Source organism: Alligator mississippiensis, chromosome 8, assembly GCF_030867095.1.
Source record: "Alligator mississippiensis isolate rAllMis1 chromosome 8, rAllMis1, whole genome shotgun sequence".
Taxonomy (NCBI): Eukaryota; Metazoa; Chordata; order Crocodylia; family Alligatoridae; genus Alligator; species Alligator mississippiensis.
In genome coordinates, this window is record NC_081831.1 from 71,621,310 (window position 1) to 71,648,587 (window position 27,278).

Below are 27,278 nucleotides of genomic sequence, written 5' to 3' on the forward strand. Positions count from 1 at the left end.
CTCTCCCCTACCTTGGGGGTCTTTAAGAGGAGACTGGACAAGCACCTGGCTGGGGTTGTCTGACCCCAGCGCTCTTTGTTGCTCAGGACAGGGGGGTCAGACTTGATCTATTAAGATTCCTTCTGGCCCTCACAACTATGAAACTATCCTATAGCCTGAATATACAGATGATATTCAAGGTACAGGATGCCACAGTATGTATGGCATTAGATATGCTGTCATCCAACTGGGTTTAAAGGTCACAGCAATTTGCTTCAAACTTGCCAAATGCACACTACTCCTCTTCTGCGACTGCTGAGTCTGTAATTAGATCTCCTTTGGCCAGATGCTCTGACGTCAGGGCACAGTTTCATAAGGGAGTGTAGTAGAGGTCAGAGGTGGGTTTGGCAACCATTCATCCTTCTAGATCGTGGTGTATGCATGAGAGGTCACCCAAACCTTCAGCACATATGCCTCAACAGGAATATGGAGGAGTGGAGGCTGCCCAGACTTTCCGTTCCCACTTTAGGCCATTGAAACAGATTCCAAAGGCCAGACTGAGTCTGGATGTTTGGTGTCTCCATGGAGAACTGAACCTAAGTCTCCCGCGTGGCAGGCAAGGATGCTACTGTTGAACCACGGGGGACTCCAGAGGGCAGAGTAGTCTACTGAAATATCAAATAGCACAGGTACCCCACTAAAAAGCATGATATTTGGAGGGAAAAAGGTTCCTGCTTACTCAAACCAGTAAAAAGGAGACCTCTCAGCACTCCCGCACAATGTACTTTGCTGGTGTCTCGTGAATCTGTAGTGTCAACCACAGAATTGAATAAGTAGCATTCAGTGACACAGTCATATGGTCTCGTGGTAAGTAGGCAAACTACTGGCACATTCATGACCACAGGTCATTTTTCAGGAAGTTTATTCTCTCAAAGTTGGTTATTATTTCAGGCATTTTAGCAATATCCATAGTAGTAATCACCGCACCACCTGCCACTACTCCAGCACTGACAGTTGACCAGTCTACTTCAAACTAGTCAGCCAATGACATATACACAGATCTGCAGTCACCAGCTTAGAAGCTGGCAGTAGTAACCCATGCCTGGACCAGTCTGGCATCCCCCATTTTCTTAATACAGAGATTTGTGCAGTGGCTTGTTTAGCCTGCGTCTACCACTAGAATCATATGAATAGTTGGACTGTGGACTCATTGCAAAGGGTAAGCATTTTCACATGGGCTGAGTGTCAGGATAGATAACTCCTTGTTCTGGAGACTGACAATTACACAGTGTCAAAAAATATATGGTTTAAAACTAGAGCATAAAAAACAACAACTACATTTTGGCTTGGGGACACTGCTTCAATCTTCAAATCCTCCTTGCTGTTGCAAGCAGAAAGGAAACAGCCTTATTCTAATTTTATGATGATTGTCCCTAGTGCTTAGAACAGGATTCCTGCGTTCTCAAATACACAATACCTCACACTGCTATTGGAGGCTTGTGTGGGGATTCAGTAGGAGGCTTTCTTCAACCTGACATAGTGTTGAAGTACTTCCCAACAACTCAGTATAAATAGCATTGTGGGGTCCCATGTTTATTATTTCTCCGGATTTTCTGTACAGAAGATGTTCCATTAAAAACATACATTTACAAACTGCCAGCCCTGCAAACTCAATCTGGACTGTGATGGTCAAACTGTTTTTTTTTCCTTCCCATTTCACAAGTAATAAAAGGTTTTACAAGCTAAATGAGGCCTTCAGTGACACCTGTGTGGTCCTACTGGCTTCTAATTATGCCTCCAGTGGCACCTTTGCAGTCCAATTGACTACAGTGGGGCTTATCAGGCATAACAGAGTGGAACTTAGCAAAGAACCGTATTGATGCTTCACACAGGGACAGAATCCAGTGCATGCTCTCTAGCTGTGTTGGCTCTGCATGGCCAACAGAGGTAAAATGCGGTGAACATTTACTTTTGTTATTAAAACCAACGTAACTGGCTCTGAATCCACCCTGCTAGCAGGTCTGCCAAGTCTAAAGGTCCTATTAACACGGTTCCTTTCCCCATTAAAACTAAACTTTGAGGTCCCCACCATAAAAGGGAATGGTATGGCTTTATTCATTAAACATAATTGCAGTCTGATCAAATTGAACTAAGTAAGTTTGTAAATTCTGGGTCCACCCCTCAGATCATTCAGCCTTTTATGCAATTAATGGAGGATTTTTATAGCAAAGGAAGGAATAAAAACAGAGTAAGGACCATTGTACTTGGCTCTATAACTTGGTCACACAGTTCCAATAATGCAAGATAATGACAACAACAGTTATGACAAGCCTGAGTATAATGCAGACAATTACCAAGGAAAAGTTAGTTAAGCGTTAAATATTATTTAGGCTGCATAGGGATATATTGAGATGAAGACTAGAACTGAATGTATAGGAATGACTGCAACCCAGCAAGGTCAGGACTGAACGAAATGACTGGAAATCGATCAAATGTGTGAAGTACCGTGGGGGAACAGGGCAGTTAATCATTTCAAAACTTTACTCTGTAAAATGTCTGTACAGTACAAGATCGATTACAGAAGAGATAATAAAACAACCCATCTATAGTTCTCTATAATACATAAAAATCCTAGAAGAGTGTGAAGTTACTAGAGCAAATTATAAAACATTCATTTTGTAAATTTCTGGAGGATGAAGAGATCATTATTAGCAGCCAACATTTATTTGTTAAGTGCATATCTGCCAAACTAGCTTGAATTCCTACTTTGACAGCATAACTGGTTTGGTGGGTGAGGGGAATGTGGCAGACAATTTTATGTAAGGCTCCTGATGCAGTCCTACATGCCAGTCTCTTAAGTAAGCTTGAAAAATAGGGACTAGACAGAATGATCATTAAAGGGATAGTGAAGAGTGACTATATATAGCTCAATATCAGACTGGAAGATGGTCTCAAGTGGGGTTCATCAGGGGTCTGTTCTGTGTCCAGTGCTGTTTAACATTTCAGTGAATCACCTGAATATAGAAAGAGAGATCTTATGGATCAAATCAACGGGGACAGCTTGCAAAACACTTTAAAACAGGGTGTTCAAGCCCCGGCCTGCAGGCCAGATTCAGCCTGCAGAGCCACAGCATCTGGCCTGTGGGACTCCCTACACATCTGGAAATTTGGCAGTGAAATGGTGCCAGCAATTAACCAGCCAAGCCCTTCATGGCTGGACTGGGACCCAGTCAGGCTGTTGTTGGATTGAGTCTGGCCCTGCGCCAACAGATCAGATCTGGCCCATGGACAGGCCTGCTACTGTTCATCCAGCCCACAGGGCAAAAAGTTGGGCACCACTGTTTTATAGGATGGAATTAAAATTCAGAGAGGCTTTAATGAATAGCAGAACTGGGCTATAGACAACAAAATTAAAATAAAAAAAGACAAAGATAATGTGCTACATGTAGGAAAGAAGAGTCAAATGCACAAATGCAGAATTAAAGATAATTGGCTTGGCCATAGCAGTGCTGAGAAGGATTTGTAGGGTCACAGTGGACCACAAACTCAATGTGAGTTAGCAGTATAAAACAATACAACTAATACTAAAGAAGAATGCAATTTGGGACTAAAAGTACTTTATGCAAGACATGGGAGGCAATGGTGGCACTCTGCTCAGTGCCAGTTGGGCCTCAGCAGGAGTACTGTGTCCAATTCTGGGCAACACATTTAAAGAAAGATGTAGAGAAACTGAAGAGTATCCAGAGGTAAGCATCAGAGATGATAAAGAGGCTGGAATGTAAGCCAGCAGAGGAAAGGATGAAGGGACTAGGTATGTTTAGTTTAGAGAAAAGGAGATCAAGGAGGGACATAATAGCAGTTTTCAAAAATGTGATAGGCTTTCATAAAGAAGAAGAAAAATGTTTTCCCTTGCCACGGAGGGCATGACAAAAAAACCCAATGCGTTTAAACAGCAGCAAAGAAACACTTAGATTATAATCTCAGGAAAGATTTCCTAACTGTAAGAACAGGAGGGCAATGGAACAAGTTGCCAAGGGAAGATGTGGTTTTTAGGAAGATATGATAGTTTTAGGAATAGTGAATCCTACATCTGTGGTGGGGTTTGCCCTAAATGACCCTTGAGATACCTTCCAACCTAATGATTCTATGAAATGGGGTTAGTCTAATCAGTCTGAAACAATTTTTAGTATTAATTTCTGAAGTGTTAATTGGAAAATGAAATAAAAGTTACTCTTCAACCTGATGTTGATTCTCCTGGAATTCTCTATCGTTCTCAAAATTCATCAAACTAAATATTATTATTAGGGACTTAGGTGATGTAACATTAAGGGTCATTAGGCAGATACTATACTTCATTTAATTACATTTTCTAAAAACCTGACATAGATTCTAAGTGCATATGCTGAAGGTGCACTAAATGCTAAGAGCTTGGCATCCATTTGTTGGCAATGGGATACACAATTATACATCCTCATGCCCAGCATTAGGGACTTATTAATATGCCAACTTCTCAGCTCTTGGGGCCTGATCCTGAAGCACTGATGTCAACGGGAACATTGTTATTGATGCTGCTGGTCACAGTATCACATTCCCAAAGAATACCTTATACAATACCTGTTGGCAACACTGTTTAAAATTCTTTGCTTGCAGAAATAGAAGTGGATAAGGAACTGTCTAAAAAAATGAACTTGATCAAACCCAGCTACTTAAATTTAGGTTCCAAAGACTTAAATAAAAGTTGCTGGATACTCAAAGTGACAGAATACCTGCAACCCATCAACTTAAAATGTTCTTTGCACCTTTGGAAGTGAGGACTTTTACTTGTTTTTTTGAATAAAATAAATTAATGGGAACTGCAGGAGTCTTGTAACTTTGTACTTGTATTTTGGTTATCCAGAGATGGTTTTGTTAGCTTAATTTTAGGTACGGTTAGAGTTCTCAATTAACACATACCAAAAAAATTAATGAGTGTGTTTTATATATGTGTATCTTCTGCCCAGTCCCATGTGGTGGTAAAACAGACCAGGTTTAATTTTTTTAGGGATTCCTACTAACAAACTAAATATCAGTGCAGCCAGCTGCCAACCAGAAGATTGGGAGGACTAAGTTATACCATGGGAGTGCTCATGATGAGCAAGATTTCCTTGTTCAAAATCAGTGATGCCCAGAAGTTCACCTAGCAGGCTTCATTAAAGGAAAATACAGTGGAACAACAAGCTGGGAAAACCCAAATAACAAGTCAACAGGTCCTTTGTCCCAAACCGAGTCTTCCTCCCTCCACTGTAACTAGCTGGGCAGACAGAGGCCCCGTCCTCCCCCTTGCTACCTCCATCTCACCGTTTGTTGCCCCAGCTCTGATGGATCCAGGTTTCAGGGGCATTGATCTCTTACCCTACCAAGAGTACTACTGCTCAGCACAGTTGAAGCCACTGCTACGATGGTGCTGGGCCAAGAAGCTCTCATTCGAGTCTTCAATCTAGGCTGCTCTTTTGTTCTCAGTGACTTCAGCTCAAGCAATCTTTGTCATCACTGCTCTTGGTCCTTATTGTATTCTCTCACATGCCTCCCAGCTTTTCATGCCACTATAAGGAGCCTCTGAAGTTTTACGGATCTGTAGCCAAGAGTCAGTGATATAGAGAAGCCCAGCTGGGTCCTTATGACCATTGGAAACACTTTTGAATAGAATCATCTTCTTTATCAAATGCTTGCCCTGCTTTGCCATGGCTTTCTGTACCTTACCACTGCAAACAGCACTACTTTTTAGAGTCACCTCTGAACCCCCCAAAACATTTGAACTTATCCATCCATTTTTAAACATAACGAATAGGTTTTTTTATCCACCACCAGCTCCAGAACTTAATATTTTAACAAAACTGTTTTCAACCGCCATATAACATCCATGCAACCAACAGGCAGGCAAATGACATGTAAATGAGGTCTGGCCCAGCCCTTTTAGTTAGCCTCTGCTGTTCATCCACATATCCCATCAGTCGCCTCCCTCCTCTGATGGGCCTCTATCCATTGAGCGTTCTCCAGCAACTCTGACATACTAGGTGACTGGAGCAAGGTCTGCACCCAGGCTTCCACAAACATTTTTTAGACCAAAGAAATGAGATTTCTGTCTTTTCCCCTTCTCCTTTCAGTGTCAGTCCCCAGATGTTTCATTCTTTTACACCAACATTCACAAACAGAAGTTTGCAGCCTGCCAAACATTATTCATGTTAAATTAAGCCTCAGTTGAGTGAGTGGCTGCCATCAAAGTCATTACTCATGTGCATAAAGAAGTAACATTATTTGCAGGAAGCTGTTTACTTTCTAAAGGTAGCTCTTTCCCCCATTTCTCATTTACAAATTATTCACAATAGACTTTGAGTTGTACTAAGTTGCTCATTATTTGACAGAATCCCAATGTGATTTGTGAACACAATTATCCAGAGGCATGTAGATAGGGGGAGCAGGATAGATAATTGCCCATGGCTGCCATTTGCTTGAGGGACACCTGAACATGCTTCCACAGGGCATAACCCCATTCCTCACAGCAGAGCATCTTCTCTACAAGCACATACTTCTGTGACAGGGCACAAGACCTGCCCAACCCTGTAAAAGGGGAAAAAAATCCTTTTGGAAAATAAACTGCTTTCTGCAAATAATGATAGCTTTTATTCACATGTGTAATAACTGACTTTGATGGGAACCACTCACTCAACTGAGGCTTAATTTGGCAAGAGACCCATGTGAAGCGAGAGTCACCTCAAGGTTTTGTCTCACCTTTTCAAGAATGCATCTATACCTCAATGATTTTACCTTGAAAAGAGAATGTTGGACGGAAATGATAGAAAATATTGACTTTACACCTTCCAGCAGGAAAGCCTGGAACACAATCAAAAGGCTCACTGGAGAAGGCAAGCCCAAACGGCAATGTCTTGTGAACGTAGATTCAAAAGGAACACAACTTATCCAGAACAGCAGGTTCACAAATCCCGATAAGAACTTCTCCAAAGAGATCAGGCACCAAACAACTGCAACGAAACGCCAGCCCGTTGCAGACCTGCATCTCACTGATTCATTCACAGAACTTGAAATGAAAACTGCTCTCTCTCTCTACTGTCTCTATCAGACCCCATATAGCTGCCAGGTTGGATAATATCTACCCAGAATTCCTGATGAATATGGGGCCCTGTCTCAGAGACTAGCTGATGGAGTTCCTGTTGTCATGTATGCTAATAAACAAAATATCCAAACTCTGGAGACGCGCTCACATGTTTGCACATCTTATGTGCCTGTACACCAATGCCAAAAGCCTGGGGAACAAACAGGAGGAACTGGTCCTTCTGCTAAACCAAAAGGATTATGATCTCATAGGGATAACGGAGACCTGGTGGGACTCCACCTATGACTGGGCCACAGGTACAGACGGCTATACCTTGTACAGGCGAGATGGTGTGGACAAAAGGGGCGGGGTGGGGCGGGGGGTAGCTCTCTATGTCAAGGAAAGCTACGTGTCCCTGCAAGATGACATTGGCACCCAGGGGGAACGATTGGAGACTCTCTGGGTCAAAATCTGTGGTGAATGAGGCACAGGGGACACAATGGTGGGGGTCTACTACAGACCTCCTAACCAGGATCAAGAGCTTGACCAGGAATTCGCCGAGGAACCAGCTGAGGCTGCATGCTCCCAGTGCATGGTTGTCATGGGAGATTTCAACTACCCTGACATCTTGTGGGAAGAGCGCTTGGCCAAATCCGAACAGTCACAAAGCTTCCTCATGTGTGTGGATGAACTGTATCTGACTCAAGAAGTCTATGGACTGATGAGAGGCAAAGCGCTGCTCAACCTGGTACTGGCAACAGGGGATGACTTAATCAGTGGCCTAACGATCGAAGGGAAGCTGGGAGACAGTGACCATGAGCTGATCACCTTCACCATCTGCCGTAAAGCAGCCAAGTCAGTCAGCAAAGCAGAAGTCCTCGACTTCAAGAAAGCTGACTTTGACAAGCTCAGGAAGCTTGTTGGCATGGCCTTAAGGGACCACAACCCAAAGGGGAAGGGAGTTCAGGAAGAGTGATTGCTCCTCAAGAGAGTGATCCTGAAAGCACAAGCAATGTCTATCCTGTCTCAGAGGAAAGGCAGCAAAAGGGGACAGGGAACCAGGAAAGCCAAGGCTGTGACTTAACTCCAACTGGCTACACATATCAAGGACAATAAAAAGTCTTTTTCTAGATATGTGGGGAGCCAGAGGAAAAGCAAGGACTGCTCCTAAACCATATGGGTCAACTGACAACTGACGCCCAGGAAAAAGCCAACTTGCTCAATGGGTATTTTGCGTTGGTTTTTCACCAGCCTCAAGGGACGGCCCTGCTCAATAAGGTATGGGACGGCCGTGGTGAGGGAGAATTGTTACCCTTCATCAATGTTGACCATGTGAAGGGACACTTTGAGAGGCTGGATACCTTCAAGTCAGCTGGCCCAGACCGCTTACACCCCAGGGTACTTAAGGAGCCAGCAAGCATCATAGCTTGGCCACTGGAAAGGATCTTCGAGAACTTGTGGTGCTCAGGCGAAGTGCCTGAAGATTGGAAGAAGGCCAATGTGGTGCCTATCTTCAAGAAAGAGAGGAAAGTAGATCCGGGGAACTGCAGGACCATCAGCCTGACCTCCATCCCTGGGAAGATCTTGGAGAAAATCATCAAAGAGACCATTCTTGACAAACTGGCTGAAGGCAACTTCTTGAGGGATAGCCAGCACAGGTTTGTTGTGGGTAAGTCTTGCCTGACCAATCTCATCTCCTTCTATGACCAGGTGACATATCACATGGACAAGGGAGAAGCGATTGACATCATATATCTCAACTTTAAAAAAGCTTTTGATCTGGTATCCCATGATCATCTTATAGAAAAACTGGCCAACTGCAGCCTCAGCTACATCACAGTCTCCTGGCTGGGGAACAGGCTTTGAGTTTGGACCCAGAGAGTGGTAGTTGATGGAAGTCAATCATCGTGGCATGCCGTGACCAGTGGGGTCCCCCAAGGCTCCGTCCTTGGGCCTATCCTTTACAACATCTTCATTAATGATGTGGACACTGGTGTCAGAAGTGGACTGGCCAAGTTGACACCAAACTTGGGGAAAAGTGTCCACACCTGACGACAGGATGGTGATCCAGGCCAACCTTGACAGGCTCGGAAAATGGGTAGAAGAAAACCTGACGGCCTTCAACTCTGAAAAATACAAGGTACTCCACATTGGGAAGAAAAACCCGCAGCATGCTTATAGGCTCGGCAGTGCTACGCTTGCTAGCACCATGGCTGAAAGGGACTTGGGGGTCATGATTGACCACAAGATGAATATGAGCTACCAATGTAATGTTGCAGCTGGCAAAGTGAGCAAAACTCTGGTTTGCACCCATAGATGCTTCTCTAGCAAATCCCAGGATGTCATCTTCCCACTGTACTCGGCCTTGGTGAGGCCGCAGCTGGAGTACTGTATCCAATTCTGGGCTCCACAATTTAAAAAGGATGTGGAGAAGCTCGAGAGAGTCCAGAGGAGAGCCACATGCATGATCAGAGGGCAGGAAAACAGGCCTTATGATAAAAGACTGAGAGCTACGGGACTTTTCAGCCTGGAAAAGTGCAGGCTCAGGGGGAACCTGGTGGCTGCCTATAAGTATATCAGGGGTGTGCATCAGATTCTGGAGGAACGCCTGTTCACCAGAGCGCCCCATGGAATGACAAGGTCCAATGGTCACAAACTTGTCCAAGACTGTTTCAGGCTGGACATAAGGAAGAACGTCTTTACTGTCCAAGCCCCAAAGGCCTGGAACAGACTGCCGCCAGAGGTGGTGCAAGCACCTACTCTGGATTCCTTTAAGAGTCACTTGGACATTTATCTTGCTGGGATCCTATGACCCCAGCTGACTTCCGAGTACCTTTCCAGGCCTAATGTCTATGAAATCTATGAAATCTATGAACTCAAGTCAGGCAAGAATGCCAACAACCCTGCTAGCTACAGACCAATATCTTTGCTCTCAGTTGTCTACAAGAGATTTCAGAATGACTGCTGGGAAGACTGATCCTAAATAGAATAACTGACTTCAATGATCCACTTTTACCAGTAGAGCAGGTAGGGTTCTGCAAAAATAGATGTACCACAGACTGGGTAGTAAGGCTTACTAAAGACACTGAAGATGCTTTTCAGAGGAGGGAAAAAGCAAGTACTGTGCTGATAATTCTAACAGCTGCATATGATACCATCTGGCTGAAGGGACTAGAGTACAAACTACTCAAGATGATCCCAGATAGGAGAATAGTGGCCTTTATCATTAGTATAATATCAAACAGATCCTTCATCCTCTCCACCCATGGAGGAGACACAAGCAGACACAAGCATCTGCGTAATGGGGTACCACAAGGATCAGTGCTAGCACCCACTTTTTTAGCATCTATATATGTGATATTCCACCCACCACAGCTCAGCTAAAAAGTATACCTACACAGATGATTTGGCCTTGTCTGCCTTTGACAAGTCCATCCCAAAAATAGAAACTGCCCTGTCTCAGGACATGAATACACTAACCTCTTACCTGCACCAATGGAGACTCAAGCTTAGTCAAACAAAACCCACTGCATCACTGTTTCACCTCTGTAATGCTATGACACATACAAGGATCAAGATTCACCTGAATGGTAATGAACTTCCCTTCATAGATAACCCAGTGTATGGGAGTAACTCTGGATAGGAGCCTTACCTACTGAGAACACCTACTGAAAACATCTACGAAGGTTAACTCTTGCATTGGTGCTAAGAGTGGCAGGAACAACTTGGGAGCCAATTTCACCACTCTAAGGACATCAACACTTGCACATGCACCTGTTGCAAACTGCTGTCAAGCATATGGGTGCAGTAGTCACACCAGCAAAATTGATGTTGCTCTGAACTCAGCAATGAGAATAGTAACAGGGTGTGTAACATACTCCCGTCAACATGCTGCCAATACTATCAGGGACACTACCTCCCCAACGAAGAAGACAGAAGGCAACTCTTGGCTTTGCTCAGTGTACCCAAGAAAACCAGGAGCACCTGCTTTGTGAAGTCTTGGAGCAACCAGTACATAACCGACTAAAGTTGAGAAACTCATTTAGACAGGAGGCAAGGGACAGCTGCAACAGTGTGGAGGTGGGAGCAATGCCCTATGGGCACCTGAACACCACCACAAGAAGTGGGATGAGACTGATTCTCATCTTAAGTGCTACATAAGCAACCCACCACCCTATTCACCCAAGTATGAGCTCCCCTACAACTTATGGACTAAACTAAACAGGATTTGCTCTAGAACTGGACACTTTAAGGCCAGGCTCTATAAGATGGGCTTAAAGGACAGTCCAATATGTGAGTGTGGTGATGCACTGCAGACAGCTGACCAACTCCTCATGTGTGCAGCACACCCACCCACATAGGGTGAGGACCTGGCAAGCATCAACGATAAAGCAGCTTTTTGGCTTGGCCACGTTACTGATGTGTAAAGGTAGAAATTAAGTCTATAAGAGAAGAGAGAAGAAGCTGTTACCTTAAATACTTGCTCTTGGGACTTGTTATTTGTGTAGTGCTACTGGTCAGTCTAATCGCATCATATTGAGTCTATTCCCTGACTCTTTTCTATGTTGGCAAACTGACCAAAGCTTTTCAAGACAGCTTTCTGAACCTTTCCAGCAAGAACATGTATTTTCTCAAGTATTTATGATATCTTCCCTTTCCACCTATGATCTTGAGAGCAAAATTATTCTCTCACCAATATTTGTGAAAGGGGTTACTAGCACCACCAAACTGAAGTTGGACGTATGCCAGGAAAGAATTCTCTGCGGCATGGGGGGTTGAATGACAACCCTCTATGTTTTGTCCCTCTAAGTCTTATGTTTTATGTGAGGAAGAGTTGCAGCATTAGCTCTGGATCACAGAGACCTTTTGTAGTAGCAAAGCCCAAATGATGCCACAGAAAATCTGCATGATGATCACATCCCGAATGGTGCAGAATTTTTAATCCCGAGCAGCTAGTACATTTTATGAATTCATCATTTTGCTGTTGAACACTTTGCTGCACTGATAGTTAGACACAAAAAGCTCTAACGCTCATACAGAAGTGGCATTCAGCTTTCGACAACCGAAGCACTACTTTGTCATCAGAGGATCACAAAACCACAAAAGAATGAACTGTATTTAAAATAGAAAATGAAACAAAATGTGCAAACAGTTTATTAGACCTTAAAACACTGCTCCAAACAAGGCAGCAACATTTATAATCACAGCAATGTTTTCCCAGGCTCAGCCAGAGACCTGGCATCCTAGGTCTGTGACCAGTTTCTGAAGACAGGTTATATATGTTTCTGTGCCATCTGTGTGTGGTTGTGGGTGCACTCTATTTTTTGTTTCCAATTGCCTGGGGGGCAGCTGCCATATCACCATTAGGACATTATGTGACACCTAAATCAAATGTGAGAAGAGAGCCTGGAGCAACTCAGAAGCTGGAATCTGCTGAAGCTCAGAAGCTGGAATATACTGGAAAGCTGAAATATGATGTGACCAATGCAAGCCTTGGCTTTTCTTGTCCCCTGCATATTTTTCTTGCACGCTGCATTCTCCCTCTTGTTTGAATCCTTTGGATAGATGTGAACAAGAACAAAGAAACTTAAAAAAAACACTTGAGAAGGTAGCTAATTGAGCAATGGCTTCCGGCTTTTGAGTTTAATAAGGTTCTTTGATGTAGTTCAGATAAACACATGTTTATTTTATACTGTCCAGCTGTCGAGATTAGGATAGCAACCAAGCAGAATCACATGGTTATGGCACTCTAATCATCTACAAAGCATAGGACAATGTGCGTTTGCTATTTAAAAAATATGTACTTTTGGTTAAGATCCATCCCAGCAGTCCTTTCGCATGCAAAAGGCCTGCTGTGACTAACCGTGGGGATGTTGTACCTGTAAGGACATGCTTAAAGACTGCATGGGATCTTGTTATTTTTGTTCTAGTTTCTAAACTGTGGAAGTAATTTGTATCAGTCTGAGGAAGAACCTGAGAGAGTTTTAAGAACGTTTGATAATGCTGCAAATCAATTTTCTGTCCTATTCAGCTCCTACAATAATTGTTCCTCTACATGTTGCTGGAATATCAATACTGCAAACAGAAGTGTTACATTTGCAAGGACAGTATCTACAGAGGATTTCAAAGATAAATCCCACTCACAAATAACGTTGCAGACAACAAATAATGTCTAGCCTAAGCACATACGCACACATGCATGTGCACGCACACACACCGTCTCTCTCTCGCTCTTCCTTCAGAAAAGGAAAGGAAGTATTTTCAGAATTCCTTTTGTTGAAATATTCATGCCCAGTCGGAGAGGGTGAAGGGCACATTTTTAGTACCCAAGGTCTCTATAAGATAAACATGAAGCTTCGAGCACAGCTGGTGCTTGACAGTGGATGTATTTGTCTCTTCTAGTTTTTTGTTGAGAGGATTTCTTCATTAATAAAAGAACCTTTTGAGTATTCACTCTCAGATTTCTTTTACTATTGGTTCAAGGCAGTGCTTATGACAAAATATGTTATCTAAAGAAAACCACATTTCCCTTATCTTAATCTTTATTAGTAATGCATTTTGAGATGTGTACATTTACGTGGGTTTATTCAAAGCCGAAAGCAGGAAGTAACAATAAAATTGTTAATGTATGTCCTTTATGGCAAGCCAGGCTGTCTCAGCCTCTTACTCTTCGTCTTTTTTCCCCTGTATGTCCCATCCTTGTATCCCACACACTCCTCTCCATTCCCTCCCATTTAGCTCTTGTAGCATTCAAGATACGCTGTACTTCTTCAACAGCTGAGGAAAGAGAGAACAGGGCTGCAGGATTTAATCTTTGGACCTGTGTTTTGACAGAGAACCTGAAAGGGAACATTGCTTTAAGACGATGAAAATAAAAGCAGAAAGATCTGTTGGGACTTTGTCTCAGGGGCATTGCTGGAGCTAGCTGACTTGTCCAACACATCATCACCATTAATTATTGTTATTTTAAGTTCTTAATTATTTTACAACGTTCTTCTTAGCTTGAAAATTCATATTTGTTATGCAAAAAACCCCAGATGTGTATCCTGTTAGCCTGGTACCAACTGATCCTTCTAGTCTCATGCCAACTGGTGCCATTCTACTTCTGTCCAAATGACACATGACAAGACAGAAGCAGGGCTTAAAGTAAATTACAAATACTCCTTCAGCTGGTTTTGAGACATATTACAGACTTCTCCTTTGCACAGGATATGAATGACTTGAGTGAGATTGCCTTTTTAGTGACAACATTGTAAAGGACTTCAAGACTTGGAAGGATACATTTATGAAAGTGAAGCCGGTGCAACCGTGATCACGTGAATGAATACCTGAATTGTCCTGGTACAAGCAACCCATATTTGTGGGTGCATTTCTATAAGGTGGAATTCAAACTTTTTATAGTGGGTTAAACACTTTCTTTATCTTCAAATGTTATTAATAATTTCTATAGGAAAACATATTTCAAGTTCTTTGCCTGCCATTATTACTATTATAGCCATTGATTCATTCAGAAGTTTAGGGATCAGTGTATCAGATGAAAACTGGACAGCGTCAAGTAATTTGGAAATTAGTTATTCGAAATAAAAGATCTATAATTACTTAGATAAAGAGGTTGTCTCAATACTTTAAACCCTCAGAACCCATACCTGGAGATGGATTTAAGTTGCAAAATTTAAACTGAGAATACAACAGTCAGTCCACTAAGCACAAGACAGACATGAAGATTCGTGATGGGGTACAGAGTTGGTGGTGTGTGATGTATTCAAACTGAACTTGGCTTCCTGAAGACAATGGGACTTTCCCTAAGTAAAACTTCAGGATGGGCTTGTCTGAAGTACAAGCTTAAAATTCATCCCTGATATAAAGTCTATAGAGTTATACCAGCAATGAACTGGGTCCAAAATGTTTATTCTCTAAACTCCCCTCACATTGCAAATCGTTGTAAGATTAGCATTAATCTGACTGAAATATACTGAGAAATCCAATTCTCTGGCTAATTCTATTAAGCTGAATTTTCCATGTGTTAGCTTGAAATGTTATCATGTGATGACAAATGTAAGCTTTTTTATTGGATTTATGTAACTCCTTTCTTCACTGAATTCTGTTGGAACGGTTTGTGGTTGCTTATGGGATCCACACATTGAAAAGCATCACAAGTATTTTCTGATAGCCTAGTAGGCCTTCACTAGGGCCAGCCTTAACAACAACGTCTTGGGACCCAAAGCAGACTTCCAACATAATCTTCTGCTTCCGCAAAATGACCTGAGGGACACAACAGCCTGCATGCTTTTTCCCCAGCCGCCTGCTCTGAGACAGCTGTACAGTGGTTAGATAAAATAGAAGTGAAATCAGCATGTTTAAATCTCTACTTGTCTTGTTTAGTCATTTCCTTGTAGAAGTGTATGAATGGCATGAGGGGTTTATTAAACAAACAGCCTTCCAGTTTCAAAAAGAAAAGTGGTTTGATAAAGCGGATTATCTTCTGCGGCTGTACAGGTGAGCATGGAAGACAAAAGACGGAAGGGAATTCTCTTCCGTAGTTTCTTTCAATGCTAGGGCCGAGCGCAATGCAATTCTCTGAGCGCACACAAATCCTGCTCCAGCAAAGCACTTACTTACATTGTTAGCTTTTCAGGGCACTTTTTTTGTTCTGTGTTTGTTCTGTGCCTAGCACAATGGGGCTCTGCTCCAAGACTGGTGTCCTGAAGCTCAACTGCAATGCAAACAATAAATACTAATAATAAGCACCTGCTTGACTTTAAGCACATTGGCTCCAATGGGAGGACTTGGCCTAATGTCAATCGCATATTGAAGTGGTTTTCTGGATGAAGTCCTCTGCGGCACAAATGAATAACCTTTCCTACAATGAACTTGCCAGCTCCTTCCTAATGGTTGAAGTAACGATTCACAGGTTCATTACCTGCTGAACCCTGTGAATCTTTAACATGTCACTTTTAAAATACTCTATAGTGATCTCTTAATGTATATGTTATCTAGGATCCAGTCCTTGGAGCACCTATTAACATTAATGGGGAGTAGATCTGGGGTAAGTATACAGAATGGGGCTCTTGCAAGATAGATTGCAGCAACTCGGTAAGAATTAAAAAAACCCAAACCTCTTTACTTTTATTTGTTTAGTTGTTTTTGAACTAAACAAAAGCAATGTTCTCCTGGGACATGGAGATTCAAGTAACGCTTTCCAAAATATGAAAGGCTAAATGCCACATTTACAATTGTTTCTGAAAAGGCTTGACCTTTATTAAAGTAACTGAGTAAATACAATTCCGAAGGTTTTGTTTCTCTTGTAAATTAAATGGTATGTTTGTAGATGGAAAGGTCAATTTTCAGTAAAGCTGTGCTTCAAAAGGATCACCTTTTCTCAGCGAAATCAAAGGAGTTAATTAGTTTTACAGATGGAATACATAACATGTAATTCTCTTATCTTTGTTTGAAAATCAATTGTTTATGGCATAAGGAGGATACACTCGTCATCATTAGGTACAAATGCTTGCTTGTCACAGAAACAAAGATAGATTCAAGCTAAAGTGTATGGCTTCATAGACAAGGGAGACTACAGTCCTTTAAGATTATATACAGACTAAATATGTTCTATGAGTCAGGTTTAGAGAAGAAAAACATCTCTACTTTTATCAGGGGGAGAACATGATCTTTTCTAATAAAGAATAAATCTATTCAGTCTATTAGGGAAAGATCAATAGGCTTTTACTATCTGTTCCTTTCTGTAGCAACCATATCGATGTGAAATACTAAAATATTAATTAAGGAATAGTAAATTAATAACATAAACATCTAGACGTTTAAATGGGGAGTGGGCTGAAAGACATGAATTAAGATTCTTGCCTGTGGTAAAAGTCACTTTTACCTCACAGAGATATTATTAGCAAGGGGCACTTCAACTTTACTGCTTGTCACAAAAAGTACTGGAAGGAATGGAAAACCTGTCCTGCTTGTGAAATTCTTCTGGGCTGAGACTAAGGGCCTTTTTACACACATGTGCAACTGGTGCCACCTTAGTCGGGGGGCACATGCTCCCCCAAGCGAGCAGTCAGCAACCAGGGAGGAGAGATCCTCCTGCAGCCAATTTTGCTGACCAGGGTGGGGGGAGGGAGGTCCCCCCGTGGCCGGTCACACCATCTGGAAAGTGGCCGTGGCACTCCTGGAAGTGGCCGCAGCACTTCCACTCCCCAGCCAGTGCTCACAGAGGGCCCCTAGCATTCCCATTTGCCCCCCCTTGCCCGTCACCTCAGTGGGGAGCATGGCCTGTCAGGGAGTGCACCAGCACTGTCAGGGGGTACACATGCACCCCCGTGCACCCCCTATGCATTGCCACTGTTACACATTACAGTGTGAACTGCATAAATGTTGATTGACTAAAAAATCGCTTGCAGTCACACTGGCAGCGGCACATCTGTGGGGAGTGGTTACACCTTAATGGAACAGGAGCTGAGTTATGCAGATAATCCTGCCCCAGAGTGGCATAACTTTGAGCTACATAATATGTGCTTTAAGCCACTTAAAGGTGCTAACATGTGGAGAATCCAGGATTTGAGAGCTCCAGGAGCTGCCCCAAAATGAATGTGTAAGAGGGCCTGAAGTAGGAAACTTCCCCTAACTTTGTAGAAACCTCCTCTATAACTTATCAGTGCCTATGTGATTCCAGGGTTCAAAAGTACTGTGTATCCAGAAGGTGAGGCAAGGTATAAGGTTGGTGTTACTGTGCCATTGTTGCCTCCCAAGAAGGGGTAAACTTCTCGGTGACACGTGCCAACTATGACCTAAATAGGGATGGCCCTTGAGTGTTTCCTCCTCAAGAGTAGTGTTCCTGTCCTCACTTAATCTCACCTGCCGTGACTTGGTTAGAAAATAATAGGAGAGGTTGTTCAGCTTTGGAACAATCCTAACCTGCAGGATGAAACATAGCTAACACCGCCAGTCCCTTTGTCTGACTAAAGCACTCTGGATCAGTCCTTGGGCTTTAGTGGCCCTAAATGGGAGCTCCTCCAGGCCCTACACTCCCACCTCCAACCTCCATGTGTGTATATATACACACACACACACCCACACACTCTCTCTTTATAGCCTGTCGCAAGGCATGAAGATGTTCCTGTGTCTTTAAGGGCAGGAGCAGCCTAGCCAGGGAGTTCTGCAGGCTAGGGCACCACAGCTGCAGGTTGGCTGGGCAACAAGCTAATGGAGTAATTAGCTGGCACCTGCAGATGGTCAGCTGACCAGAAGGAGAAAGCCTTGGGCACATATATACCCCAAGGCTGAGGTTGGCAGGAGTTAGATCTCTGGCAACTGCCAGGGGAAGGAGCTCCTGCATGGAAGAGCTGCCCTGAAATGTTAGGTTGTCTGGTCTGCTGCCTGCAGGACTCATAAGGCTCTAGGAGTTCATAAGGTACCCTGGGCTGAGAGGCACACTATACTGGGGGAGTTTTTTTTCTTAAAGAGGCAGAGTATGGCCCCATCATTATTGCTACGTTAGAGCTCAGGGGCTTATATTTGTGTTGTCATTTGAAACAGTTGTTTAGGATAAGGCTGTAAGAGGAGGTATGGAGGCCTCGTTAGTGCCCAGAACAACATCCATGTAAGCCTTGTGAAGCATGGGGAATGGTAAAGGGAAGGTATGGAGCCATGCAATTAGCCTATGAGGCTTAAGGTATCCCATGAGGCACTGCTTTGGAGAGGAACCCAGCGAAGGGCCTGAGGACCAGTAGGGTCAAGGTGGGTTCTGCAGGACCGTGGGCAGCTTCCCTACTTACTGTTTTTTTCAACAAGACATGGCAGGAAAGATTAGAAGGCACCCTCTGGTCATGGAGCCCCAAGGTCATCATGGCCACCCCGGGGACCTCGTGCCGTGACATAGCCTTAGACCCTTGTAAGGGTTTTCAGTCCTACAATGTCAAGCTACATGCCTGGCCTTGTAGCTAAAAAGCACTGGGCTTTGCCCCAGGGGTTGCTATTAATTCGTCCTGGATGAGTATAAGAAAAGGCAAGTAGCTTGGCTTCTTCTCACCAGTCTGATGAGCAAGTTCTTCTACCTTCGGGTCCCGGCTGTACTTCAGTTTCAAGAGCTTCTTATGCTTCCTACCCTGCTCTCCCATCCAATCAGGATCCACCTCCTCTGAACAGCTGGAGCATGTTGTTCCTGCAGGAGGAGTTCCTGGCCCATGAATCACTGGCCAGCTGTTCTTAATCAGGATTGAGTTTTTTCTCAGGCTCTGCCCCCAAATGGAGGACTTTACTTTTCCAGATAGCATCTCCCCTCCTGGGGAATCTTGGCACCCGGCCTGACCGGTGCAGCTGGAAGTGTGAGATGGCCCCTGCCCAGCACTCCTGGCCCCCGGAAGAAACAACGGTTTGGAGGATTGCAGACACCCTGCATGTAAGGGAGGGGGTGCTAGCGAGGCTTCTTCTCTACTCTCCCCAGTCACTCTGCTACATTTGGGACTCTCTCTTCATCACCATCTCTGTTCAAACCTGCACACTGCATAAAGCTGAACCTGCCAACAGTTCTGTAGGCATAGAAGGGGCAAATTTGAAGCCAAGTAAGAATGAAGGACCAATAGGAGCTCAGATCTTTAAGGAGTTGTGTGGCCACGGCACCATGAAAACAGATAAAGTCAACTGGAGCAACCTGCCACTGCCTGTGGGGATATCTTGTGATTTCCTGTGCTTCTTGCTTTCATGGGGCCCAATCTATCAACATTTTCTATAGTGCTTTAAAATGGTAAACAGCCATTAAAATATTGTTATTATTTATGCCTAGATAGGTGCTTGTCCATACAAATGTATATGCTCAGTTGTAACATCTATTGACCTGACACGTTTAGTTGCAGTACACTAGCTTCCGTAAGGCAAACCTCATAGACCCTGTCCTTGTTCAAAACAATCATATCTCTTTAATTGAAAAGTTAGATAAGTATCATTACACCTGCTTCTCCCACAAAAATGGAATAAATCTTGTGTTGTGATTTGTTCACTCAGAAGGGTGCCATTTGGGGCCCAAATGATAAATAGTGATGAAAATGTCTGAGGAGAGAAGTGGAAATAAAACAGCCTGTGTCTAATGCTGAAATGTGTAATAAGTTGTGTGTAGATGTCAAAATACCTACAGTAAAAGAAGGGAAATAGCGATAAGCATAAAAAGTATAGGCAGCGATTTTCCAAGCTGCCTAAGTTTTTACTACTTTGGAATTGGTTAGCCAGATCTCATAGGTAGGGACCTATCAAATTTGCAATTTGACGGATTCTATGAAACCCAGCATTGCCCGCAAAATCTGGGCAGAGCCTGTGAAACCATGGGGGAAAAATACTTATGGAAAATAAAATGCTGGCCCCCCAGAGAGAACCAGCAGTACTCTGGGTGCTGCAGCAGCCCACCTGGGTGGGGGAGGGATGGCTGCCCAGTCAAAGGGCTGCTGGCAAGATGGCTGCTGCCCCCAACCCTTGCCACTGATAGGCTGTGAGAGCTGTCATGTGGCCCCGCTCCTCTTCACCAATCAGCAGACAGCCACCTCAAATTAGGTAGGTCCCTACTCATAGGTAGTTTGACACATCTTAGATGTAATAGATTATTTAAACTGTAACATTAAATTGAGTTGGATGTAATGACCTGTTGACACTAGGAACGTATTTTGCCAAGACGGTTCCGTTGTCCAGTGTAGACTATGTAGTGTCAGCCAAGGGGATCTAGTCTATAACATGGTTTGTTCAAAGCTGTGTTGGCTAAAATAACCATGTTAACAGCTTGCTAGCAAGCACTGTGTTCTACTGTGATTCCAGCACTAGTCGACTGAGCCAAATTGGGTTTCTATGACAATCGAATCAACATACAGCTGTATGAATTATTAATAACAGTAAAAGTAGCTGGGAGTAATCCCTAGCTGTTTCTTCTGACTTTCCGGTTCTCCATGTTCCAACAGGTTTGCAGGGTAACAGTCAGAGAAGGATATTGGGTTAATTTAATTTGAAAAGAGGCAGATTTCAAATCACGCATGAGCACTGCATTTCAAAATGTTTTTGTCTCCGGGAGTTGTCTGAGGTGAGCCCACAGAGTGGGATGTATGAATGCTTAGAGATTATGGAGATTAGGGGTGTGCAAAGCGGGCTGCATTTGATTCTGATTCAGATTTGGCTTGATTCAGGGGGTAGCGATTTAATTCGCTGATTCAGATCACTGTCCTGATCCAATTTAGCCGAATCTGAATCTGAAGATTTGATTCTGATTTAGAGAATCAGCAATTCGACCATAGACACAGCATTATATGTTTTTTCTACATATCTCAAAGTAGCAGGCGCGGCTCATGAACACTGAGATGGTGGGGTGGATGGAGCATCCCACAAGAGCATGGAAGGGCCCCCTGCGTGCTCAGTGGCGAACCCAGAAGTGGATTGGACCTGACCCCTTTTCCAAGTGGGGCAGCAACTGTGGTTTATATATTTGTCCAATAAAAATTAAAGGCAAGTGGAGACCTGGCATTGGGGCAGGGACAAAACCCCAGGTGCATGTGCTGGGCAATCCTATTCTGCCACAGGTAGAAACAGAATCTAAAAGTCAGACCCAAGTACCCCAACTTGCACTTGTGTGGCTACAGAAATGCCCTTGAAGCACATGCAGGTGGAACAGACTTTGGCCCTAGATGTCTATAGCATTTTTGTTATTATTGCTTTGCTAACAAATGTCTGGGAAAGAGCCATAACAGAGGCAATAGTTACCATAATTTTAGTACACCAATGAAAGTTTAGTACAGCTTTTAAGCAGGTCTGTACAATTAGTAATAGACAATTCATAGCCTCAAATAGCTGAGATCTGTGCTTTTGGAGAGCTGCAACTGCTATATTGTGGATAACCCTGCCTGCGTGAGCGCCGGGATCTCCCAACAGATCCCGTTTGTTTAAAAACCGAGCCATGCAACAGTAGCCCTATCTTGTGCTCTCATTTTCCTCGGAGCAGCACCCTGACATTTTGAAAGATGAGAAGTACCTTTCAGCTTGAATAAATGCAGAGATATGTCGGTAAACACATTTGGCCTCATCTTGAGAAATGTCAGGCTTCTGGAAAGAACAATATAGGCCCAGGATTCATGTCAGTATTTGGAGGGCCATATGCAACAAAGTAGCAGAATAAGAACTCCTTTTCTAATGGCTGAGGCAGGGTCACAACACTGTATGCCTTACGGCAAATACAGCGCCTATGGTGTGAAAGGCATGTCACCCTTGCATGTCACACACAACATCTCCAACTTACTGCGGTGCTAAAATAATAGCAGGAATATTACAGGCTGAGAGTTGCAAATCACTGCAAATCAGCCTGGGAGCCTCCAAATTGCTGGGCTGCAATGGGGAGCTCTTCCCACAGACCACTGCCCCAAAGTACTTTATTTATTATTGTTGCATAGTTTGGGAATCCCAGTATGGCCAGTTGAAACCAAGGCCACAGAATGCCAGTCCCGTGGAAACACATGGGAAGAGATAGTCTCTGTCCAAATAGATGAGTCAAATGTACAGCGTGCAAAAGATTACAACATACAAGCAGAATTAGGAAAGGGACAGTGTCTCTACAAATCATGGTAGCAATCTATTGCTCCTCTGAATGCTCATTTCCCTTCTCTTGGACTCATCAGAAGATAATGCCTTATTTACTTAGGTGTACTTGGTAGCCGTGTTGGTCTGAGACAAAAAGGCATACAAAAAACTAGAACTCTTGGTTCCAAAATGATACCTTTTATCTATAAATAGTCTAATAAAAGGTATCATTTTAGAACCAAGAGTTCTAGTTTTTTGTATGTCTTATTAACTTGGACCATCTTCCCCTTTAAAATGTATCTTCTAGGTTGGAAACTGGTTGTGGGAGAAACGAATCATTTTAGGATTCTCAAATACCATCATACATTCTCAAATACAATCAGGCCTGGCATAGTTATGGACTCCGGCTGCTACAGATGGCATAATTTCCCCTCAACGCAGAAAAGAACCACATGGCTTCAGCAGGCCTATTATGCTCCATGAGGCTGTTCTTGAGGAAGTTAATCTGAATCAGCCCTTCCTACCTCACACACTGATATGCTTTGTATAATGCATTTTATACCAAGGACTCCATGCCATTACAATCCGTCAGAGCATATGACGTTCAGGGAGTTTCAATTCTGGTATAAAATATACCAAAAATTGTTTCTAATGTCAATGCTACGTTTAGGTAAAAAGTCATTATATCACAATTGATAGAGTTTGTGTCTAGTATTGTAAACTATAACGAAATGGGTATAAATGCCATTCAGATATATTTATGTTCAGTCCTTTGTAATACAAATAACAACTCACCAAAGGTTCCAATGTTCTTCCTCATGATGGAGTGCAGCGATCTACCTTAACGAGTCCGTTATGCCATGAGTGTAAATCGTACAACATCACGTTTCTGCTACTGTTACAGCCAAACGGAAGTGCTGCTATTTCTAGTCTTTATTCTTCCTGCCCCAAAGTTGTCACCCTGGGTCGAGAGTCCACAGGACCAGGGGTTGCACAAACTGCTATGAAAATATGGGCTCTACAAACAGGCAAACAAGCTGTTTTTTCCCCCTTTTCAAAAAAATGGGTTTCCCCTCAATTATCAGCGGTAACAAGCTCTGGGTTTTCTTAGTATATGACTGATGGAGCTTTGCTTAAAATTTCCACCTCTCCTTCTAAAACTCCTTATCACCCTTGAACTCCACAACCCAGTTCCTCCCTCCCCGTCTTATTCTTTATAACTTGAATTCCTCTACCTGATATGCGTCTTTTCTTTTTTTGAAGGGGAAGCATCTGGACATCCTCTTGGCCAACTTGTCTCATGCGAGAACTCCCATTTGCCCTTAGTGATACTGCTTTCATGAGGAAAGTGGGATTGGATATTGTGTGGAGGGTTATGAGGGGAACTTCATTTTTTTGGGGGCAAAAGTATTTGAACCAACAACTTTTTTAAGCACCTAAAAAGGTAGAAATGTTAAAGAAAATATTTCTATTCAACATTTAGAGCAAGGCTGGAGGATGCTGTATGTTGTTGTGGATGGAACAGAACATGTATCATACAGGAGACCATGAGGCAGCATCTGCTAAAACTGAACATTTTCAAATCAACAGGTGTGGGTAACTCATATTCAAAGTCTTAAAAGAAACTGTTAAGAAATCTCAGAAAACTGTGGAAATACCAAAGAACTGGAGGATTGCCATGTTGTTCCAATATTTAAATAGGGACTGCAGATTGTTTAGCTTGACATCAATTTTGAGTAAAATAATTGCTTAATTCAGGACACATCAACCAAGAGCTAGACACTAAAAATATAATTAGCGCTTGTCAACATTCAGGGAAGGCAGATCTTGTTGAATAGCCTGTTGTCTTTTTTGACTGGCTAAAGGTCTGGTTTATATAGGAACTCTACCGATAAAGTATACTTGGATTTCTCTAAGGTCCTGATTTAGTAGCTTGTGAAATTTTGATTTAAACACTTGCACTATATGGAATTAACAGAGCACTAGGTAGATGCCTAAAAATGACTCACTGACAGATCCCAAAATACAGCTCTTATTGGGGAAATATCAAAGAGCAGAGAGGTTTCTAGTGGTGTTCCTCAGAGACTGGTTCTTAGTCCATTGCTATGTAATACCTCTAAAGATGATATTATACTTTTATTGGTAAAATTGTAGATGATGTAAAGATTGATAAGCTAGTACCATATTTACTCAAATAGAAGGTCATCCTGATTATAAGATGATCCCCCAATAATTAGATTCTATATATTGAAAATGTATACATTTGTTATAATTTTTTAAGGTATAGAATCTAATTATTGGAGGTTTGTCTTTAATTTCTTCCCCTCTCACTGCTACACCAGGGAAAATAAATCGGGGGGAGAGGGGGGGTGGGTAGTCAGATAGCCCTTTGCTATCTGCTTTCCTTCAACTTCCCCCCTGGCAGCCCCTTTCTCCTCTCCTTACTGTCAGACCCCGCTCTCCCTGAGCAAAAGGAAGTGAAAAGCACATTTGAAAACAATAACCGTGAAATTAAACATGGCTGTAGTAATTTGCATATAGTACCCATGCACTTAGTTTATCCAGAATTGATGCAACCTGGACAACTTGGTCCAGCTTCACCTCATGGAGGGCAGGGCCACATTAATCATATGGGCCAGGCTGACAGAGGGATTCTGGGTGAACCGTATGCAAGGCCATAGTTTGCCGCCACTCGAAAAAGAGTTAGCAGTGAGAGGAACTGCGCTTAAAAAGCACTACCATATGGCTTATTCAGATGGACTATACTAACCTATTCTTGTAGTAGGTTCCCACCAGCACGTTTGCCTGATGTGGGTCCTGTGTTTTATAGTCATGCTCCATGTTGGCTATGTTTAATCAAGTTCATAGTTGCTTTCTATTACCAAGCAGTTTAATGATAGACAATGTATTTAGTGAGATTATAAAATGAAGGGCTTTTTCCCCCATGCCAATTGCCAGGGGAAAACCTCATCTTGTATTTGAGGAATAGGGTAAATATGATGAGTATAGAGTTATCTGATTCACCTGGGTCTATAGTCAGGCATTTTAATACAGCCAAGTGCAAGGTAATTCATGTGGGAACCAAAAAACTGTTGATGCCTATAGAAAGAAAACTCCGTTTTCTGTCTGCTCTGACTCAGAAAGAAGCCTAGGGGTCATCACAGATAATTGCCTCAACATGAGCACTCGATACAATGCTTTAACAAAAAGTGCTAATGGGATTCCTGGATGAATGAAGAGAAGAATATCAAAAAGGAGGAGGGAAGAAGTGATTTTGCCAACATGCACAGCGCCAGTAAGACCATGTTCAGTTCTGGTGTCCACATTTTATGCAAGATGTGAAAAAAACTCAAACAGTGCAAGGGGGAAAGAAGACCGGCAGCTGAAAGGATCCAGCTTGTTCACTTTATTGAAGAAAAGCTGAGAGATTACTTGACTGCTGTGTAGATGTACTTACATGTAGGTAGGATATATGATAGTGTAGGGCTTTTCAGTTTTGCAGACACAGATACAATCAGATCCAGTGGCTATAGATTGAAACCAGATAAATACAACCTTGAAGTAAGATGCAATTTCCTAGGGGCGAGGGTAATTAAGCATTGGAACAACTTACCTTGGGAGGTGATGGACTCACCATCTCTTGAAGTTTTAAGACAGGATTAGATAACTCTTTGAAATGTATGCTTTAATTCAGTTTCCATGAGATATTCTACATCACTGTGTGCAGGGCGTTTGGCCCAACAGTTGTGGGGAACCCCTTTGGCTTAGGCATCTGCAGGTGTTCCTTGTTCATCCCTTACCTTCATAGGTATTAGGAGGAAGAGAATTGCCTGTATTGTCCTCAACACTCTTAACACTTACACCTCCACATTAAGGCAATGACAATAATCAAATCTCATGCTGTAGTGCTTCAGCCAGTTGCCTAAAGGGATCAGGAAGGCATTTTTCCCTCTGATGCACAACTAACTTGCTGTGTTACATGTTTTATGGGTTTTATCCTGCCTTCCTCAATAGCACCAAGGACTGCCCAAAGATGGAGATGAAAAACTGGGACATGATGTGCCAGTGCTCTGAGAATGCTTTTTCTGAGATGCCTGGCTGGTGTGTCCTGCTGACATGCGCAGAAACATACTGGTAGCCAGACTTCCCAAACAAATCAGGCTGGCAAGGAACTTGGATGGCTTTTCACCTTCCTTAATAGTCTGGGCCATGGTTTGCCTCTTGAAACCATATGGACATATCTCACCTAATCAGGTTCCTGCTACCGTAGCATTGGTAGCACCCTGGTGTCTCCTGGTTTCTGCCTGTGGTAGCCTCTTGGGGAATGCTTTAGTTTTTGGCTTAATATAGGGGAATGTGGGTCAAACTTACTGGCCAAGTAAGACTAGATTATCTATGGTCCCTTCAGCTCTTAAACTCTTTGGACACATGTTCCAGGGATGTAGGGGGAAGGGGCACATTAATAAAAGTGGTTCCCAGAGCCACTCTAATTAAAGCATCCAGATTGTCTTGTGTATCAGCATCCCTGTGTTGAAAAATGGTGGCGGGGGCACTTTAACTAAAGCTTATTGAATGAGCTTTAGTTAAAATGCCCCCACCACCATTTTTCAGCATGGAGACACTAATATATGAGATGCTGGAGTCTGCTGGAGTGCAGTAA